The following is a 6,959-nucleotide window of genomic DNA, read 5'->3' on the forward strand; positions in this document are numbered from 1 at the left end:
GCCCCCAGGGAGCTTCCAAAGGTGCCAGGGGCCTCTCTCCGAGACCCAAGAGACGAGGGCCCTGGGCGTCTGAGCCCCCAGCCCCTCAGAACCAGGGGACTCGGGTGATAAATGTCATTGTGCCGAAAAACCTCTGTATGTGATTCCTTCTCTGCTCCTCTCACTGTGAGCTGACGTCCGTCTCTCTCCTTGTGCCTGTGACCGATTCTTTATCCCCATCCATTCCCATGTCCTCCCGGCCTCTGTTCCCCGAGTCTGGCCCTTGTCTCTGTCTCCCTGCCCTCTCTCTCTGTCCACCTGTCTGTCCGGTTCTCTTTCTCTGTGTGTTCCCGTCTCTCTCCCTTCGCATTTCCACCTGCTTCCATCTGGGTTCGTTTCTGCGTAGCTAAATGTCTGACTCTTGGTGCTCCTGACTTTCTGATTCTGTCCTTCCTTCTTTCCGAGTGCCTCTCCCTTACCTTCTCATCCTTTCTCTCTCTCTCTCTCTCTCTCTCTCTCTCTCTCTCTCTGTTTGTCCCTCTCTATATATTTTTATCTCTTACTCTCTGAATAACTGTATCTCTATCTCTTTTTCTTTTCTGTCCCCCAGTTTTTGTTTCTCTCCGTTCTTCTCAGTGGCCGCTTGTTTCTCCTTTCCCTGCCTGTATCTATCGATCGATCGATCGATTGATCCATCGAGCTCGGCCTCTATCCACCCTCCGTCTGTCCGCATCTCCGTGCATCTCTTTCTGAGGTGCTTTCCCTGTATGTGTTTCTCTGGCTCTGACTCACTCTCTCTCTCTCTCTCCTTCACTGTTGCTCTGTTTTTCTGTCTCTAAGTCCTTTCTGCCTGCTGTTCCATCGTGTCCAGCCTGTCCTGGAGCTGTACCCCACAAGGTGCCAAGCCCTCGTTTCCTGGGTTTCCCTGGAAGGCAGGATGTGGGCGGGGACGGGGGCAGTACCCGGTTGGGCCTTTGCCTGAGCCTGGCTGTCAGGGGGAAGCAGGCCAGTTCAGGGCCCAGCGGAGGGGAGCCGGCCCGCGGCACCAGAGGCAGGGCGTGCCCGTGCTGACGCGGGTGCCGGGAGCCCGGGCCGCCGCCTGGTGTCTGGCTATGTCAGGATGATGGGTCCTCCGGTGGGAGCTGAGCCCGGAGCAGGCGGGGAGGGTGATTCCTCTACCCTGGGGTGGGGGTGGGGGCAGCCCAGGCTCCACTCAGAAACTGGGTATTTGGCTGTCCAGCCCCCACCCCCACCCTACCAGGGTGGAGCAGCTGTATAAAACCAGATGTTTCTAAAACCAGAACGTCGATGAGTGTGGAGGGACCAGGACTTTAAACCCCAACAGTTTCTTTCTCTAGGATCCAAGAGTCCAGGCCCCTACCCCCTCACCCCTCAGACCCGGGGGTCCGGGCCCCCCAGCCCCTCCTTTATACCAGGAGTCCAGTCTCCCAGAATCCCTTGCAGGAAATGCTAACCGAAGCTGGAAGCAGCCAGGACAGAGTTGAAAGCCAAGGACAGATGAAACCGGGCCCTTCCCCAAGAGACAGAGACTACTCATGGCAGGACCACCTCCTGCTCCGCTCGCTCACAGCCGTCTCTCTCCCAGAACCCTCCTCCACTCCCCTGGGGGCTAACCTCCCGTCCCCGACCCGAGGCCTTCCCAATGGCCCTTCCAAGACTTCTGCCATCATCAGAAAACCTCAGAGTGTGGTCTCCAGACCAGCAGGGCAGGAGTGAAGAGTGGGGAGATGATAAGGCAGACATGGAGGAGAGGCAGAGGAGAGAACATTCTTTTACTGCAGGAATATCTGCCCTGCTGGCCGGCCAGGCCCTCAGCTGGGCGATGCCCGGCACCCAGATGACTCAAACCCGGGCCCTTCGGGAGGTGTCAGTCTGATGGAGGAGACAGCTGTACAAACAGAGGGCCACAGGCCAGTTCGAGGATGCATCAACCCAGCCAGAGACTCCCGGAGGGCTTCCTGGAGGAGGCGATGTGCAGGCGTTAGCCAGGTGGAGGTGGGGCTGGAGGTTGGACGGCGGAGTGGGCGGAGCATCCAAGGCCCGGAGTGCCCTGATCAGTCAGTCAGGCATGGGCAGGTGGAAGTCGTCGTGGAAGCGTAAGTGACAAAACCCGGGGGCGGATGAGTATATAGCCCCCCCTCCCCACCCCGGGTGCAGGATTTCGAATGCCAGATTCAGGTCAGGGCTTTGTCCTGGGGGGCGCTAGGGAGCCCTGAGAGCAGGAGAGGGTCAGGGGCAGCTCTGGGCACCAGCGAGGGACGCACTGGACAGACTGAGGGCGTCCGGCCAGGTATCTGGGTGGCAGGTCCCATGGGGTCGTCCGGGAAGGACTGGCTCCATGACCGCTCACCTCCGGGGGACGAGGGAGAGCAAGAGGCCCGGGGAAGTTAAGGAAGGTTGTGTTTCATCCAATGCTTGAGTCCGGGCGAGGATTTCTCTGCCAGGTGCCCTGGGGGAACCGGGAAGCACTTCGGGGGAATCTAGATAGAGTGACAGAGTTGGGCAGGGAGGGGCTGCCTCACCTGACCCCCCTGTTGAATAAGAAAATCTGCCCCAGCGGGGACCCCTAATCTCCTCTATCCCCTTCTACTTTTTCTTTTTTCTGTAGCTTTTATAGCCTTCCTACGTAAGATACGACTTACCCATTTATTATCTTTTTTGTATAATGTGCTTGTCTCTTGCTACAATGCGCGCTCTCCCCAGGGACCCAGGCAGCCGTCTCTGCTTGTTTTGTTCATGACTCTGTTTCCTCGGGGTCTGGACCGGTGCCTGGTAGACAGTAGGTGTCGAATGAATGAGTGAGGTCGGGAAAAGTAGAGAGGGAAAGAGGCAGAGGAGGAAAAGGAGAGGGAGGAAGTGGGGAGGGGGAGGGCCAGAGCCCAGCAACTTGACCCCCACCCCCCCACCCCAGTCTCCCCAGCAGCTCCTCTTCCACCGCCACCCCGCAGTGGCTGGTCCTGAGAAGGAAGAGCTGAGGACCCCCAGGGAAGTAGAACTGAGGGAGAAAAGATCCCAAGTCTGTTAAGCCGACGGTCCCTGCATTTCCAGGAAATCAGAGGCTTGGCCCCCTGAGCTCTCGGTGGAGCCCTGGGCTGCTGAAGTCACACAGGCTGCTCCTCCCACACCCCCACATTCTGGAAAACACTGAGGCCTCAGAGATTCTGCCAACATCCTGGGAAGGAGGGAGGTGGTGGTGATGGCACGCTGACCTGCCTCTGCGGGGAGGAGGGGATGGTCCTGTCTGCCCGCAGCCCTGTCCCAGCAGCTGAAGGCACAGCCACCGCCTCCTCCAGTGCTCCCACCTGCTCCCCGGAGGTAAACGGAGCCAGAGAGAGGGAGAGGGAGAGAGACCCCCTTCCTAGGCAGCTCTGTCCTCTCCCAGGGAAGCAAGACAGGAGGGGTCTCATTTTGCACAGATCTGGAAAGAGAAGTTTCCTGGCCATTGTGAGGCAGGAAGGGACTGCAGCGGCCGGGTAGGAAGGTCACTGAGGGAGGAGGGGCTGGCGCCGGGGCTGCTGGGTCTAAGGGAAGAGGCTGGAGGCTGGACTGTGGGGCCTGAGGGAGGAGGCATCTGGGGTTTTCACCGCAGCATGTCGACGGGGAGGCCCAGCCCCTTGAGTCCATCACTTTCTGAGCTCTGACAGAATTTTGCAGACCTGGGTTTCTCTAGCACACGTGGCTTGGCTCTGTGCCTCCTCTACTCCCTTCCCGAGCTGCCGTGGTTCACCTCGCGTCCTGGATCCGCCTGGCCTCGACCAAGGCCTGAAGAGGCTCCGTGGGAGGCACACAACAGTCTGGGTCAGAAGAAGGATACGATGTTGGGGCGTGGGAGGAACGGGTGGCCCCGGGGAGGAGCTGGTTACGTGCGTGTTCTTGGTTGGGAACCGGTTCATTCGCCTCAGCCTCTCTTTCCTCATCTGTGAAATGGGACTATTTCGAATTGTCCCTCACGGGGAGCCCTTCGGATTAGGAGTGTCTGCCTGGTGCATTGGAATTTGACTGACGGAGGTGGCAACAGGGGGACGCTTGGTGGTGGCCATGTACATATCGATGGCAAGCCCTGGGCTAGCCACTTCATATTCGGTTTTCTCTGACCAAAAGATCTCTCTCAGATAGTTAGTATAGCTCCCTTGTTAAAGAAAGCTGAGGTTTTAAAAAGGGAAGTGACTTGTCTAAGATCACGCAAGTAGTGACAGAGCCGGGATCTGAACATGGCGCTTGCAGAACCCTCAGCACGTGTGATTTCCACACTGCGGTATGATGGTAAAACGTTTAACCACCAGCTCTCCCTAGGTAAACAAGGTCTGTATGGAAACACATATGTTTATGATAAATTCTACTGATTATAAAGAATAGGGAGCACACAGTTTGCAAATAATAATACAATGCATGATAGTCTTTATTGTCGATTCCATATGAGAGTTTCAGGGCAACTTACCATTTCTTATAAAATCCGGTACTAATTCTTATAGTTCTGTTGCAATCAGTAATGGCACAAAACCAGACTAAAAATAATGCTTGACTGCTATCCAGTTCAGCTCCTGTCCCTGGTAAATAAGTGCTGTTTCACCATAAATCCTGGCTGATATTTCTGTTTCTGTTAACAAGTGAGAAAAAGTGAGATTAAAAAAAAAAAAAATCGATGCTGGAACTTCGTTTGTTCATCAAAATGTGGCAAAGTCATTGGGCAGTGATGAATTTTAAGAATTTCTTGACTTCGTTTTTTTAATATCACTTATTTAATTGCAATTTTATATGATTGATTTCTCATAAAGGATCATAAAATTCCTGAAATTTTAACAGCCGTTTCTTTGTGAACCCGTACGAGCCATCTCGACGCATCACCGGTGTCGCTCCCGTGGGTATATGGATACGTGGCACGTGGGGACGGACACGGGTCTCTACCATGTCAGAGGCCCAGAAATCACCATCCCTGGCTTCTTCTGAGACTTGGGAGACCGAGGCCATCTCTAGCCCATGGAAATAATATCGACGATGGAGGGAATTTGTCACTGGCAGCCTCTCTGCCTCAGGCACTGTGTAAGTGCTTCAGGTCACCGACCATCGTGCTGAGAACACAGCTGTTCCCGTCTGCGGTGCTGGTGTTTTTCCCAGCCTCCCCTCTGTGCCTCCAGATGTGTGGATGGCGGTGCCAGTGAGGAAGGACAAGGAATGACTTTCACCGTCGCTCCTCAGTCCTGGGTCAGCTCACCCCACTTCATCTGTTCAGCTGTAGAAAATTCTGAAACTTACCCTCTACCTCCTCTGTGCCAGGAAAGTCCTGTCTCCTCCTCACTTCTTCTCTCGTCTGTCCCTGTCCCTCCTTTCTCTCTTCCTTTCTCCCTCCCTCCATCCTTTTCTTCTCAGTAACATTTATCCTGAAGTATAATATGCACACAGAACATTGCACGTACCATAAATGTCACATTGACAAATATTCCCAAGGTTAACACACCTGTGTAACCAGCACCCAGGTCAAGAACAGCCCAACCTGCCCCCTTCCAGTCACCTACACATGCACACGCACACGCACACGCACACGCACACACGCATAAGCACTGTCTGACCCCAGTCGGCACGATTCCCCTGTGTTGACACGTCCTGTAAGTGCGATCGCACAGCGTTTTTGCACCTGGCTGCTTTCACTCACCATCACGTCCGCGAGATTCCGCCATGTCGTGCGGTGCGTGTCGTGATCGCTCGTCCTCCTTCCTGTAGAGTGGCCTTGAGCTGTGCGAATACACTCTGTCTCTTTTCACTGTGCAGACAACGCTCTGCGAGAGGGACTAACAGGCTCATTTCACAAATGAGAAGACAGAGGCTCAAAGAGATGCAGTCCTCGGTGCCAGGAGTCTGGGTCCCTAGCTCTCCTGCTTCGTCATCCTAGAGCTGAGGGACCCAGTTCTCTACCGTCATGGATCTGGGTCCTGACCCGGGCAAAGATTCCCAAGCCTCAGTGGCTTCCAGAGCAGCAGAACCGAGGGGCGAGAAGGGGAAGCACAGTAGTTCCCCCGTCACCTGCAGCTTCCCCCGCTGTGGTTTCAGTTACCCGAGGTCACCCGGGGCCTGAAAATATTAAGTGGAAGTTGCAAAAATAAACAACTTTTAAGTTTTAAATGCCACACAATTCTGACTGGCTTCGTGAAATCTCATGCCAGCTCGCTCCATCCCACCGGAATGTGAACCATCCCTTTGTCCGGCATCTCCTGGCTGCATATACTACCTGCCCGTCCGTCACTTAGCTGGCTCATTGATTAGGTTGACAGTCACTTGTGTTCAAGTCACCCTTATGTTACTTAACTGGCCCCAAAGCCATTCACATAATTTTATTACAATATGTTGTTGTATTTGTACCAGTTTGTTATTGTTGTCGTTAATCTCTTGCTGTGTCTAATTTATAAATTAAACTTTATCATAGGTGGGTATGTAGAGGAGAAATCATAGTATACATAGGCTTCGGTAACATCTTCATTTTCAGGCATCCCCTAGGGGTCTTAGAACATATCCCCCATGGACGAGGGGGGACGGCTGTAGTTCTGGGGCTGCTTGAGTAACAGGAACCAGTGTCCTTCCGGATCCGGGGTCCCCAACCTGTAAGCTCTCTGAACCCCATCCTGTTGGGCTTTTAAGGAGGCTTCATTACATAGGCGTGATTGATTAAATCGTTATTGGTGATCGAACTTAATCTGCAGCCCATCTCCCCTCCCCAGAGGTGGGGGCTGGGACTGAAAGTTCTGACCCTCCAGTCACAGAGTTGGTTTCTCTGGTAACCAGCTCCCATCCTTAGGTGCTTTCCAAAGGTCACCTCATTAAATAACAAAGGATACTTTTATCACTCTCATCATTGGCAATTCCAAGGGTTTTAGGAGCTCTGTGCCAGGAATGAGGATGAAGACCAAGTATACATTCCTTATTATGAATCACGGTATCACAGATGCTTCCACAATTGCTAACATAAA

At 53.9% G+C, this 6,959-nt stretch overlaps 2 long non-coding RNA genes across 2 annotated transcripts; one reads left to right on the plus strand and one right to left on the minus strand.

Moving 5' to 3' along the window:
- Positions 1–1,713: 1,713 nt before the first annotated feature.
- LOC111732353 lies at positions 1,714–3,737 on the minus strand. Its single transcript, XR_002777510.1, has 3 exons — positions 3,657–3,737; positions 2,643–2,769; positions 1,714–2,480 (listed from the first exon to the last, which is right to left on the minus strand). It is a non-coding gene; the product is annotated as an uncharacterized LOC111732353 (long non-coding RNA).
- On the plus strand, positions 3,258–5,515 carry LOC111732352. Its single transcript, XR_002777509.1, has 3 exons — positions 3,258–3,473; positions 3,655–3,798; positions 4,804–5,515. It is a non-coding gene; the product is annotated as an uncharacterized LOC111732352 (long non-coding RNA).
- The last annotated feature ends 1,444 nt before the right edge of the window (positions 5,516–6,959 follow it).

The sequence above is a fragment of the Pteropus vampyrus genome, unplaced genomic scaffold (assembly GCF_000151845.1).
Source record: "Pteropus vampyrus isolate Shadow unplaced genomic scaffold, Pvam_2.0 Scaffold448, whole genome shotgun sequence".
NCBI classification, from domain to species: Eukaryota; Metazoa; Chordata; class Mammalia; order Chiroptera; family Pteropodidae; genus Pteropus; species Pteropus vampyrus.